The sequence below is a fragment of the Danio aesculapii genome, chromosome 3, assembly GCF_903798145.1.
Source record: "Danio aesculapii chromosome 3, fDanAes4.1, whole genome shotgun sequence".
NCBI lineage: Eukaryota > Metazoa > Chordata > Actinopteri > Cypriniformes > Danionidae > Danio > Danio aesculapii.
Window position 1 is genome coordinate 1,188,214 of NC_079437.1, and position 15,316 is coordinate 1,203,529.

Genomic DNA, 15,316 nt, shown 5'->3' on the forward strand with positions numbered 1-15,316 from the left:
CATCTCTGTTCAATGATTATTCAATCATTCAAATTAACAATCTTAGATTTAAAAGGGTGATAGGCCTCTATGAAGAGTTCATTTAAATATTGTGTTCACAGAATTTACAATGTAAAAACATAATTCACTTCCGCCTTTAGTGAAGTTTTTTTTTCCCTCTCCGCTGTCGCCACTGGCTTGCATGGTTCGGGATCTGTAGAGCTGCGCATTGTTGGATTTGCTCTTCAGTGTTTGGACTCTCAGTAGTGATTATTAAACCACACTGAACTGAGCTCAACTGAACTGAACTTAAACACTACAAACTGAACTACACTGTTCCTATTTACTGTGACCTTTTATGTGAAGCTGCTTTGACACAATCTACATTGTATAAGCGCTATACAAATAAAGGTGAATTGAATAATTGCTGAAAACTTCTAAAAACTAATATTTAATTTCTTAACATTGCTCAGTAGCTATTTTCAATGGTCGTTGACTTGCTCCTGAAAATCCCCTGACCATTTGTCTGTTACTTACATCAAGCATAATTTCCATCCATACTCCAATCATTGACCACCTTCTTAGAAATAACTCAGATTTCTGTTCTGATCTCAAGCTTAGGTAAATAACTGAGAAAGCACTAATCAGAGGCCTCATTTGTAAGGTGTCATCATGTACTGTAGACTTCTTGCAAAGTATTTTACAGTATATTGAAACTACAAAAATACGAGACACTGAAGTATTTTGATACTAAATATTAAGCCATTTTCCATCAACCCTATCAAATACAAATGACAAAAAAACTATTTTGTATTTGAAATACGTATTTAAAATACTTCAGAAATACTGCCCATCCCTGAATATAGTTACCAAATGTTCGCACAAGTGAGGCAATACCAGTAAATTTTGACCTTATGGGGACATTTTTTGGTCCACATGAGTAAAACAGCTCATAAATGATCCAGAATAAAGTGTTTTGAAAAAGTAAAAATACAGATAGTACTACAAAAGAGAGAATATACAATCTGTACAGTAGAAACACCATTAAGGCTGATTTATACTTTTGGGTCAAGCCAACGCGTATGGTCTGGCGTAGCCTTCACTCGGTTACATAGCCCTCGCTGTGGCTGACGCCAATGCTGATGTGCACCCCTCAAAAAATTTAATTATCACAAGCTCTGTGATCGGTCAACTTGGTAGCACTGACAAGTGTGGGAGGAACCGAGAGCTGCGCGAACCCGATGGAGGGAGTGTTTACAAGTGTGGAGTCATGTGAAGAAGCTGCAAGTGGAGACTGTTGTTTTATGTTTACCTTATGATTAAAGTTGTTGCACGTCCGCCGGTTCCACCTCTGAATTAGTGAGCTACTTGTACATTAAGGTACTTTTCAGAAAAAACAAATCCCCCACGAAGAAACTCGACAAAGAGGAACATAAAGACCTGCTGCCAGCTAGCGTCTCTGAAGTGTTATTGCAGAGCAACACAAGCAGCACGCAAAGGTATAAATGCACAACTACACTCAAGGCAGAAGTATAAACCAGCCTTTACACTGTTAACAGTTTCCTGTAGAAGCTGCAGTAACTTACTGGCAGCAGTTGGCCAGCAACCTACTGTAAATCAATCACAGCAAAGTACTGTATTTACATTTACAGCACCGTTTATCTTGGCGTATATGTATTTACAGAACTTTATGTATATCTTTACTGTAAAACATACAGTAATTTTCGCAGTGCAGCTTTAAAATACAATAACATACCGCATAAGTGTCCTACAGTTCATTTTACAGTTAAATACTGCGTAATTTACAAAAATCGTTAACAGTAGCCCCTTTCACACACACATACAGACCTTTCCGTAAAGTTACCGGCAATTTTCTGGAAAGGTCTGTATGTGTGAACAAGCCCTTTTTGAAAACACCTTTAAAATTGTTCTGGCAATTTTCCAGAAAGAGAAGTTGTTTCACGGTCACACAAGGAAGATAAAGATGAATAAATCTTTAAGACTATTTATTTGTGCAATGCAACAAATGCTGAGAAATGAAGCAGGTAAGTGGTGTAGCAGAGGGAGGGCGATCTCACACACAGTTCAAATAGTACATTTCAGATCTTCAGTAATACACAAACAAAGCTTTAGTCACTTCCCTTAAGCAGGTGTGTTTGCATCCACAGGAGAAAGAAAGGACATCCATGGAAGGGTACAAGAGGAAGAGGGAGAGCCGATGAGGAGAACCATCTGACTTCGATTCCAGCCGGTGAGTGAATGAATGAGGTGAGTCTTTATAGTGCGTGGGTGATTGCGGGTGCAGATGATCAGTAATCAGATGATAGTTCACGTGTGTGGTGAATTGTAAGGGAGAGCTGTGATTGGCTCTGCAGGAACGAGCCAAGGGTGTGACAGGTGGTAACATTACCGGTAATTTGCCAGAATGCTGCTCTGTGTAAATGCAGAAGGAAAATAGCTGGAAAGATTGCGTTGACGTAATTAATTGTGATTGGCTGGAATGACGTAAGACGTCTACTCCAGCCAATCAGAACACTCAGACGGATTCACATCCACGCTGTTAATGAAAATACAAGCCTTTGAATGCTTTTCCAGACACATTTAGCCGCTAGATGTTAGTCAGATAACGTTTCTATGTTCCTTCTTAATGCCAACTGTGAAAAAAAATTGATAAAATGCTTACGATAAACTGCTGTTTGTTTACCTTGAAGCTCTGCTTCAGTTGCTTGATGCGTGTGTACGTAAAGCAGCTGGTGAGCGCCAGCACACACACATCTCGACATGCGAAAGTGTTCCTCTATATGTTTTCATCGAAGTTGTTCACAATACTTATCCATCCACAGAGTTTGTAATGTCGTCAAATGTTTACAAATACAAGTGCAGCCGTTTAGAACTCATTTCTGGTTAATGATGTCAGAATTTACTGGTATTTTGGAATGGATGTGTGAATGGTCTATCCGGAAAAATTCCGGAACGTCCTTTCCTGTGTGAACAGCGCTTTTTTGAATTTACCGGTAAAGTTGTTCTGGATATTTTCCGGATATTTACCGGTATCACTGTGTGAAACGGGCTAATGTCTATGGCAAGTACCCATAAAGGCAGCTGTACGTTTGTTTGTGTGTGTCTGTGTATGCATGTGTATGTGTAACGATCTTTGTGCATGCATGTGTACTGTGTGTGTGTGTGCGCATGCAGTATGTGGTCCCCCAGGCATCCGCAGTGGTGATATTTCTTTAATCTGACAGAGTTGTTGGCCGGTATTCAGGAACCCCCTGCTGCTCCTGTGAGATGCACGATTCAGCTTAATCAAATTAAACACAAAAAGCCCCCACTAGACTGAAACCACATGTTTTTCTGAGTCTTTGTTTATTAAATGCTGGAGGGTTTTAGTTGCGGAGCACGAGGACAGAGCTGAAATCAAATAAAACTTCACAAACTTAATATTCTTTAATTGACAAATAATTGGCTTGAATGCTTCAGTCAGATAAGGTTGTGTTTACTCGAGGCGTTTAATGGTTAAATCTGTGTTTTATACTTACAGGTGGCTCTTTTAACGCTCAGTGGAGTTATTATGGGTAATTTAAGTCATATTAAGCATAGATTCATCTGAGAAATATACGATAAAAAAAGATTGCACATTGTGATCGAAATTGTGATTGTGATTGAAATTCCCAAATTGTGTTTGGGAATTTGTAGGGAACTAGTAGATTATCTTTTTAGTAGAAATATGAAAACAGATGAGGCGGTTTGAGTCCCGGCTGGGCCAGTTGGCATTTTTGTGTGGAGTTTGCATGTTCTCCCCACGTTTGTGTGGGTGCTGCGGCACATGCGCTATAGGTTAATTGAATAAACTAGTTGGCCAGAGTGTATGATTGTGTGTGTGAATGAGAGAGTGTATGGGGTTTTTCCAGTACTGGGTTGCAGCTAAAAGCGCATTCGCTGCATAAAACTTATGCTGGAATAGTTGGCGGTTCATTCTGCTGTGGCGACCTCTGTTATAATATGCTAATGAAAGGATGATCACACGCACACAGTTTACATTAGGCCAATTAATTAACGCGAAAACAACCGGTGCTGGAGCTCTTGAAAGCAGCTAGACCAGGGATGGGAACTCGATCCTGGAGGGCCGGTGTCCCTGCATAGTTTTGCACCAACCCTAATCAAACACACTTGCTTGTAGCTTTCTAGTGATCTTGAAGACACTAATTAGGGTGTTCAGGTGTGTTTGATTAGTGTTGGAGCAAAACTCTGCAGGGACACCGGCCCTCGAGGATCGAGTTTGCCCATGCCTGAGCTAGACTGTCGGGTGCATGAGTATAACTTTTTGTCTAGTCTATTCGAAAGAGAACCGATCACACTTGTTGCATTTTCAGGCACAGTTGCTTCACGCAAGGAAACGGGAGCGCGCACGCGATTTAAACAGTCACGCGCATCACATCAGCTGTTGGCTCGAGTAATCATCTTCTCATTCGGTACCCACCTGCTTTCTAATAATAATTTTTTACTAATTTTTTTCAGTCGTGTTGCTTATCGATTCAAAGATCGCATTTGCACAAATATCAGGCCATCCTTATTGTTGAAGCTTACTTTTAAGAAAACTACAATTTAAAATGTATTTTCAACCAGCCAAAGTGGCTAGTGATGGTGGCTGTCTAACCCGAGTTGGTAGGTGTTAATGTCAAGCCCTGTATATGTGTGTGTGTATATATATATATATATATATATATATATATATATATATATATACATTTCTAAACATAATGGTTTCTAAACATAATCATTTCTAATTGATTTATTTTATCTTTGTCATGATGACAGTAAATAATATTTGACTAGATATTTTTCAAGACACTTCTATACATCTTAAAGTGACATTTAAAGGCTTAACTAGGTTAATTAGGTTAACTAGGCAGGTTAGGGTAATTAGGCAAGTTGTTGTATAACGATGGTTTGTTCTGTAGACTCCCGAAAAAATATATAGCTTAAAGGGGCTAATAATATTGCCCTGAAAATGGTTCATAATAAATTAAAAACTGCTTTTGTTCTAGCTGAAATAAAACAAATAAGACTTTCTCTAGAAGAAAAAATATTATCAGACATACTGTGAAAATGTCCTTGCTCTGTTAAACATCATTTGGGAAATATTTAAAAAAGAAAAAAAATTCAAAGGAATTTATAGTCTTTGAAATCAGTCCATAACGATCTTCTGACTGTGTGTAATCAGTCAGAATTAGGAATCTGTGTGTGCGAGGTGCATGCTGGGAGTTGTAGTTCGTTAAAGTAGCGTGGGTCTAGTTTTCCAGCGAGTAGTAAAATAAACATTTTACAATTTACAGTGCATGCATTATATGCAGCCTAAGAACAATAGGCTATTATTTGACATTATTAACCCCGCATTTATCTTCATATCATAACCATCATCACTGCTATTTTTGTTTCCCTATTTTTACAGGAATAATCTGTAAATATAAATGTAAAATTATGTGTTACTCTCTGAAAATACAGAAAAATTTCTTTAACAACCAGAAAAAATAACGTAATACCAAAACACAAGCAATAACTGTAAATTTTAAAACAACAGGTATTTCACTGTATAATGAAAAAAATTTGAAAAAATAAATAGTTTTACATTAAAAAGTTTTAGTTTATTTTTACAGTGTAAATACATACAGTTGAAGTCAGAATTATTAGCCCCCCCGGAATTATTAGCCCCCCTGTTTATTTTTTCCCCTAATTACTGTTTAATGGAGAGTTGATATATTCAACACATTTCAAATCATAATAGTTTTAATAACTCATTCCTAATAACTGATTTATTTTTTTTTTATCTTTGTCATGATGACAGTAAACAATATTTGACTAGATATTTTACTAGATATTATTTGAAGTGACATTTAAAGGCTTAACTAGCTTAATTAGGTTAACTAGGCAGGTTAGGGTAATTAGCCAAGTTATTGTATAACGATGGTTCGTTCTGTAGACTATCGAAAACAATATATAGCTTAAAGGGGCTAATAATTTTGACCATAAAAAGGTTTTTAGTAAATTAAAACCAAAATAAAACAAATAAGACTTTCTCCAGAAGAAAAAATATTATCAGACATACTGTGAAAATTTCCTTGCTCTATTAAACATCATTATTAAAAAAGAATTATAATAAAATTAAAAGGGGGCTAATAATTCTGACTTCAACTGTATATCTATATATAATCAACTCTAGTTTAAAATGTGTATAAACATATAATAATGTAATAATAATGCAAACAACACTGCTCTCATTTGTCTATTTTTATTTCTCTGAAGGACTTTCCAGAAGTTCCTGCACTGTGGAGAGAAGAAGCCCACGTCTCTGGGTGTCAAACATCTGATCTATGTGTCAGGTGTCAGGCTGCTTCTGCTGTCCGTCTCTGGACTGTGTGTGTGTCCACCAGGCCATCGAATCTGACGAAGTGTGTCGTAGAAGCTCCTCTGACGCAAGCAAACCGTTGAGTTGTAGTGTCTGGTGTCAGGGAAACGCATAGCAACGCAAATGCTGCCTATAAATACATCTCTAAGTCAAGCTATTTAAAACCGTCACGTCGAAGTGAGCAGTTCAAGGCCACCACCGATCACCTATAGAGCCGATCGAGTCAGGGGACTGCAGCTGTACTGGACAAACAGACTGTTGTTTTGTGTAAAAATAGATTATTTTACTGTTCAAAATGTTGTGTGTTTCATATTTAGTGAACTACACATGCACTGTTTTTAGCTAAATTAGCTACGAAAGTGTGTGTGGTTGCCAGGGTGTTACTATATGGATCTGAGTTGTGAGAATATTGCTATATGGTTGCTAGGGTGTTCTAAATAGTTGCCAAGGTGTGATCAAGGTGGATGAAGCGTTGCTATGCAGTTACTGTGTAGTTACTAATGTGTTTTATGTGGTTGCAACATTGCTATGTAGTTGCGAAGGTATTACTGTGTGGTTTTATTTTGTTAGAGAGTTGCTATGTGGTTGCTAGGGTGTTCTAGACAGTTGCCAAGGTAGGATATGGGAGGATGAAGCGCTGCTATGCAGTTACTGTGTAGTCATGTTACTAACTTGTTCTATGTGGTTGCTATGGTGTTCCTTTGTGGTTCTAACATTGCTATGTGGTTGCTAGGGTGTTCTAGATAGTTGCCAAGGTAGGAAATGGGAGGATGAAGCGCTGCTATGCAGTTACTGTGTAGTCATGTTACTAACATGTTGTATGTGGTTACTATGGTGTTCCTTTGTGGTTCTAACATTGCTATGTGGTTGCTAGGGTGTTCTAGATAGTTGCCAAGGTAGGATATGGGAGGATGAAGCGCTGCTATGCAGTTACTGTGTAGTCATGTTACTAACGTGTTGTATGTGGTTACTATGGTGTACCTTTGTGGTTCTATCATTGCTATGTGGTTGCTAGGGTGTTCTAGATAGTTGCCAAGGTAGGGTGTGGGAGGATGAAGTGTTGCTATGCAGTTACTGTGTAGTCATGTTACTAACGTGTTGTATGTGATTACTATGGTGTTCCTTTGTGGTTCTAATATTGCTATGTGGTTGCTAGGGTGTTCTAGATAGTTGCCAAGATAGGATATGGGAGGATGAAGCGCTGCTATGCAGTTACTGTGTAGTCATGTTACTAACGTGTTGTATGTGGTTGCTATGGTGTTCCTTTGTGGTTCTAACATTCCTATGTGGTTGCTAGGGTGTTCTAGACAGTTGCCAAGGTAGGATATGGGAGGATGAAGCGCTGCTATGCAGTTACTGTGTAGTCATGTTACTAACGTGTTGTATGTGATTACTATGGTGTTCCTTTGTGGTTCTAACATTGCTATGTGGTTGCTAGGGTGTTCTAGATAATTGCCAAAGTGTGATCAAGGTGGATGAAGTGTTGCTATGCAGTTACTGTGCGGTCATGTTACGAATATGTTGTATGTGGTTGCTAGTGTTACTATGTGGTTCTTAGTTGTTAGAGTGTTGCTATGTAGTTGCTATGGTGTTGAAGATAGTTGACAATGTGTGATCCATATGGATGAAGTGTTGATAGGCAGTTATTGTGCAGTCGTGTTACTAATATGTTGAATATGGTTGCTATGGTTTTACTATGTGGTTCTAACATTGCTATGTGGTTGCTAGGGTGTTCTAGATAGTTGAAGTGTTGATAGGCAGTTACTGTGCAGCCATGTTACCAATATGTTGTGTGTGGTTGCTAGGGTGTTACTTTGTGACTCTGAGTTGTTACAACATTGCTATGTGGTTGCTAAGGTATTACTGTGTGGTTCTAATTTGTTAGAGAGTTGCTATGTGGTTGCTAGGGTGTTCTAGATAGTTGCCAAGGTAGGATATGGGAGGATGAAGCGTTGCTATGCAGTTACTGTGTAGTCATGTTACTAACGTGTTGTTACTATGTGGTTCTAAGTTGTTAGAGTGTTGCTATATGGTTGCTATGGTGTTGAAGATACTTCATCCATATGAATGAAGTGTTGATAGGCAGTTATTGTGGAGTCATGTTACTAATATGTTGAATGTGGTTGCTATGGTCTTACTATGTGGTTCTAACATTACTTTGTGGTTGCTAGGGTGTTTTAGATAGTAGCCAAGGTGTGATCCAGGTGGATAAAGTGCTGCTATGCAGTTACTGTGCAGTCATGTTAAAGGGCACCTATTTTACCCCTTATTTTAAGACTTACTAATAATATTATGGTTCTTCTGAGCATGCCAGTTTAGCGATCATGTGGTGAATGTTGATCCGCCAGCCGAGATCAGTCGAGTGTTTTCGGAGAGAGTGCTGAAAGACTCGGTGGATCAGCTGTTTTTATCGGCCCGAATCTCGATACGTTGCATTCACGGCGTGTTCAGCGCTAAATGTAAAATCTCTGTTGCTCATTCGCAGGAAGACAATGAAGGCTCTTGTGTTAAGCCCAATGAGCCTTACATCCAAAAAAAGAGCAAAGGTGTTCCTTTGGTGACATTGCTTTGACTGACACGCTGAAAATATCGGACGTGAAACCACCTGAGAATATGGTGATGCGCGCCTGTCAATCAATATTGGTGGACGGGGGGACCGCACTCCTACGTCAAGTTGCGGTCAATCTAAAAACCGTTCCAATTGATCCACCGTTTTTATGTAGTTAAATTGAGAAAAAAGGACTGGGTGTGTTTTTATTACCCCAATATGACAGTCTATACACTATACATACACACGTGTCTGTCCAAACAGCTTGAAAAGTATAATTTTCACCATAGGTGCCCTTTAATAAATATGTTGTATGTGGTTGCTAGAGTGTCACTATGTTGTTCTGAGTTGCTAAAACATTGCTATGTAGTTGCTAAGGTGTTACTGTGTGGTTCTAAGTTGTTAGATAGTTACTACATGGTTGCTAGGGTGTTACTGTGTGTTTCTAAGTTGTTAAATAGTTGATACATTGTTGCTAGGGTGTTACTGTGTGGTTCTAAGTTGTTAGATAGTTACTACATGGTTGCTAGGGTGTTACTGTGTGGTTCTAAGTTGTTAGAAAGTTGCTACATGGTTGCTAGGGTGTTACCGTGTGGTTCTAAGTTGTTAGATAGTTGCTACATGGTTGCTAGGGTGTTAATGTGTGGTTCTAAGTTGTTAGATAGTTGCTACATAGTTGCTAGGGTGTTATTGTGTGGTTCTAAGTTGTTAGATAGTTCCTACATGATTGCTAGAGTGTTACTGTGTGGTTCTAAGTTGTTAGATAGTTACTACATGGTTGCTAGGGTGTTACGGTGTGGTTCTAAGTTGTTAGATAGTTACTACATGGTTGCTAGGGTATTACCGTCTGGTTCTAAGTTGTTAGATACTTACTACATGGTTGCTAGGGTGTTACCAGCCCCTTTCACACAGTGATACCGGTAAATATCTGGAAAATTACTGTATCGACTTTACTGGTAAATTCTAAAAAGCGCTGTTCACACAGGCAAGGATGTTACAGAATTTTTCCGGAAAAGACTATTCACACATCCATTCCAAAATACCGGTAAATTCTGACACCATTAACCAGAAATGAGCTCAAAATGGCTGCGCTTGTATTTGTAAACGTAATAGGGATCCGGCTTGATGGTTTCACTTTTATTTAAAGCTTTAGCATTCATGCAGCTTATCCCAGAGACATCCAAATGCAGAAGCACTAAACGCAGCTAAATAATTACACATTTGACGACATTACAAACTCTGTGGATGGATCAGTATTGTAAACAACTTCGATGAAAACATATAGAGGAACACTTTCGCATGTCGAGATGTCCATAATATGTGTGTGTGCTGGCATGATGGTAAAACACGCACGCGGTTATTAATATATATATTAAAAATGTGTTTGTTTGTTGTAAAAATTCGTAATAATGACAAAAAATACTAATTTGTGGATCTTCTTATTTCCGGGTTATTTCCGGGTTTATGCTGGAAAATTTTTCTGACCCCTTGGTTTCGAGTGTGGTCCTAAAAAATCTTCATTTGAAATGGTGTATACCCCTTGCCCTAAGCCCTACGCCTTCAAGCTAAAGAGAATTGGGACACCACTAGCCTTTCACAGGCACGCGCAAAACGAGGGGTAGGGATAAGGGGAAGGGCTAAGGGATAGAATTGGGATTGGACCTAAATGTATGCTGTGTGTAGTTTTTCTGTAATTGGTAACATATCGGAGACTGTAAGGGTCTGTGTTCATATATATTGCATTTATATATTTATTTTATATAATTGCGGACATTACAGTAAGCTATATCTCACTGTCATTGATCTGCAGTTATAATCAAATTATGTTCATAGAAAAGTCAGTAATAAACATTTCTACACAAGTATTTATGTGTATGAAGCATCTGTTTTGTGAGAAATGCTTCTTATATGATATGTGAACGACCTGTACAGCTTTACTGTGACATTTTCTCGAGCGAAAATGACGTCGACTGAAACTTTCTGTCATACACCACGCCCACCAAAAGAGCACCATTGGTACCCTTTTATCAGTGGAAATGCAAGCCTGATGAAGTTGACCTGTACCGACCTGTACTGTAGCAGTCAGTGGAAACGAGCCTTAAGAGCTTGATGAGCTAGCCCTGGTGTGTCTGATTGGGGTTGGAACTAAACTTTGCAGGACCGAGTTTGGACACCCCTGTTCTAGATAGTTGCTAAGGTGAGATATGGAAGAATTATCTACATTTACATTTAGTCATTTAGCAGACGCTTTTATCCAAAGCGACTTACAAATGAGGACAAGGAAGCAATTTACACAACCATAAGAGCAGCAGTGAACAAGTGCTATAGACAAGTTTCAGGTGTGTAAAGTCTAAGAAGCAAAGCATTAGTAATGTTTTTTTTTTTGAGAGAGAGAGAGTACTGTTAGTGGTATAGCCAGAGAGTTACAGATTAGGAAGGAAAGTGGAGACTAAACAGTTGCGTTTTTAGTCGTTTCTTGAAGACAGCAAGTGACTCTGCTGTTCTGATGTAGTTAGGGAGTTCATTCCACCAACTGGGCCGATTGAATGTGAGAGTTCGGGAAAGTGATTTCTTCCCTCTTAGGGATGGAACCACGAGGCGACGTTCATTCACAGAACGCAAGTTTCTGGAGGGCACATACATCTTCAGAAGTGAGAGCAGATAAGAAGGAGCAAAGCCAGAGGTCGCTTTATAAGCAAACATCAGAGCTTTGAATTTGATGCGAGCAGCAACTGGCAGCCAGTGCAAACGGGTGAGTAGCGGAGTGACATGTGCTCTTTTGGGTTCATCAAAGACCACTCGTGCTGCTGCGTTCTGAAGCAGCTGAAGAGGTTTGATAGAGTTAGCTGGTAGCCTGGCTAGTAGAGAGTTGCAATAATCCAGTTTGGAGAGAACAAGAGCTTGAACAATGAGTTGAGCTGCATGTTCAGATAGGAAGGGTCGGACTTTTCTGATGTTATAGAGTGCGAATCTGCAAGATCGAGCAGTTCTAGAAATGTGGTCAGAGAAGTTTAGTAGGTCATCAATGGTTACTCCAAGGCTATATAATAATGTTATAATAATGTTGCTGTGCAGTGGCTGGGTGTTAAGGGTGTTTTTGTCCGATCCGTTTAAGTTTCTTTTAGTGATTATACAATTATTGCTGTGTGGTTGCTAGGGTGTTTGAGGCAGTTGTTAAGGTTTTTGCTTTGCTGTTCATTTTATTTTGCTGCTATTTTACTAAATGATTGACAAAAAAAAATTAAATATGTACCCACACTTTTTTTGATTTTGCACAAAAGATCAATAGTGCAGCGCTATTTAAACAGCTCAATTGGTAGTCATTTTAAAACGAGTCGTGTCCAACACGAGAGCAGTGAAGTTGACGTGCATTCACATGCCACACAATGCAGACGTGGAGTGCTACAGAATGCATTGTAAAAGAACGAAAGAGAAACGTTTCCTTCCATTCATCATTGAAAGTTTTAATCGCAGAATCTCACACGAGAAAGCTCTTTATGTTCAGCTGGCGTCTATCGACCCAACCCACAGTGCACTTTAAATGAGACTTCAAACAAACAGCACGAGGGACTGCAGGAATAATCAAAGCCAGTCCTCTCTTTAAACCAGCTGCAGACGCCCGTGACTCAGATGCAGCTCATTCAGGCAGAGTTTTAATCAGAACAGTTTGTATTGTAATTCGACTTTTAAGTGGACAGTTCTAGAATAATATCAATCTATTAAAGAGATACAATGCCTTTAAGCTTCCTTTAGTGTGTAACATTGCAGTTTGATCATGACAAATGTATGTTCTGTATTAGCAAGCATTGCTTTTGATCTCATTGAAACTCTCTATTGTAGTCCTAAGTTTACTTTTAGAAACAAGCACCTGAATTTAAAGGGGACCTATTATGCAAAAATCACTTTTGTACGGCGTTTAAACACAGTTGTGTGGCAGCAGTGTGTGAATATAACCAGCATCTAATGATAAACATTTATTAATTGCATGTTTTATAATCACACTTGATAAAACAGTCTGGAGAAAGACTTTGATTGACATTCTTCCTTTGTACGTGTCATCAGAGAGGGAAAGCCCCGCCCATTAGTGACGTTCTCTCTCTCCCTCATTAGCACTGGACGTTAGTCTTGTTTTTGAATATGCTACTATGCTGACACACAGCATTTTTAGCTCCGCCCTCTTTTGAAAAGAGCACAATCTCATTTGCATTTAAAGCAACAGTCACCAAAATGGCACATTTGGATCGAAGGGTCAGTTTAGCAGGAGTTATAAAACATTTGTGGGGTATTTTGAGCTGCGACTTCTCATACACACTCTAGAGACGACATAGACTTGTAAAAAGGGGGATAATAGATCCCCTTTAATTAATTTAGGATCAAGTGGGTGGAGCTTGAGAGAGTTATGTTAGTGGTAGAGATGCACCGAAATTAAAATTCTGGGTGTACTTGGATGAAAACCGAAACTAAAATGCTTTCTAATGATTATTTCATTCTTTACAAAAGTTATTAACGTTTTAAAAGTCTTACAAAAAAAGACAATAACATGACCAAATATTATTGACATTAAATGAGTCCAGAGGCATCATTTACAAGCAGTGTTGTGGATAACGCATTACAAGTGACGCGAGTTAATGTTACTTTTTCTAAGTAACGAGTAAAGTCACATATTATTTATTCATTCATTTTCTTTTCAGCTTAGTACATTTAATAAACTGGGGTTGCCACAGCGGAATGAACTGCCAACTTATCCATTATATGTTTTACGCAGCGGATGCCCTTCCAGCTGCAACCCATGACTGGAAAACATCCACACACTCTCATTCACACACATACACTATGGACAATTTAGCCTACTTACTTACAATTTAGCTATAGCACATGTCTTTGGACTTGTGGGGGAAACCGGAGCTCCCGGAGGAAACCCACGCGAACACGGGGAGAACATGCAAACACCAAACAGAAATGCCAACTGACCCAGCCGAGGCTTAAACCAACGACCTTCTTGCTGTGAGGCGATCGTGCTACCCACTGCGCCACCGTGACGCCCAGTCCCTCATTACATTTAAAAAATAAGTAATAGCATTTGAGTTACTTTTTTGAAAATGTAATGTGTGCTGCTTTTTTAGTTTATTAATGAGCTTTTAAAAAATAAATAGCTGAATTAAAATTAGTCACGATGAATCTCGCAGTCAATGAGAGAATGTGTTCATTATTTTGAACACATTAAAGAAAATGAAAAGGGGATTATAGGCCCTGTTTACACTGTCAGGTCTTGATGCCCAATTCCGATTTGTTGTCTGTTTACATGTTCTTTTAATTGTGACCCATATCTGATTCATGTGTTTGCAGTTGCTATACAATTGACGACGTCGCACATACGTAAAAGCAGGTTTAGAATCTGCACCACACTAGCCACGGTGGAAGAAATCGTCCTGCTTTTAGCTCTGCAAATAATGCGAAGTTCACCCAACTTCAAAATGATTCTGAGGTGGATTAGGAGGGAAAGGGCCATCATCGCAGCTTGCGCCAATGGTTTATATATGATGTCCTCCACCATTCAGAGGAATTTGTGGGTACAAGAGAGATCTCAGGTCTGTTGGGAGCAAATTGTGGCGACTGACCATTTCCCGCTTCCATGTTTCCTCTGTTGTTGTTGTTGTTGCTATTCTTTACCGCGTCAACATCTCCACACACGCTCTTTCTTATTCATTAAATGGTGGAGTAGTACCAAATCACAAGTTTAATGACGTACAAAATGGAATGCCTTAATAAGTTTTCAGTTGTTTTGTTTGTTTTTAACTGAGTAATGGAAGTGCATGCTGTAAAGGCTCCGCCCTCTTCTGGAAAGGGGGTGGAGAGCAGCAGCTCATTTGAATTTAAAGATGCACACAATATTTGGCATTGCATTCACAACATGATAAACATAAAAAAGTATCTGTAAAAGGTTTTAAGCTGAAAGTTCAGACACATTCATGGGGATGCCTGAGACAAACTAATAAATTGATAATTTACATCTTGTAAAAAGGGGCAAATTAGGTGTCCTTCAAATCATTTAAGATCAAGTGGGCAGAGTTTAGCTGAGTTGTCTTAGTAGTAGAGACGCACGAAAATTTTAATTCTGGGCTGACACTGAAAATTCGGGATGTACTTGGCCGAAAACCAAAACTAAAAATGCTTTGTAATAATTATTTATTGCTTTATTAAATAATATACAGTAATTCTGTATGACAGATTGAAAAAAGCCAATAACATAACTTTATTGACGTTGAACGAGTCCAGATGCATAATTTACCATTTACCGTGTTGCCATGACATGCCATGATGTGTTTTGTACTTTTTTTACACACTTTTTTTGGACCTTATTTTATTGTACACTTTTTTATCTC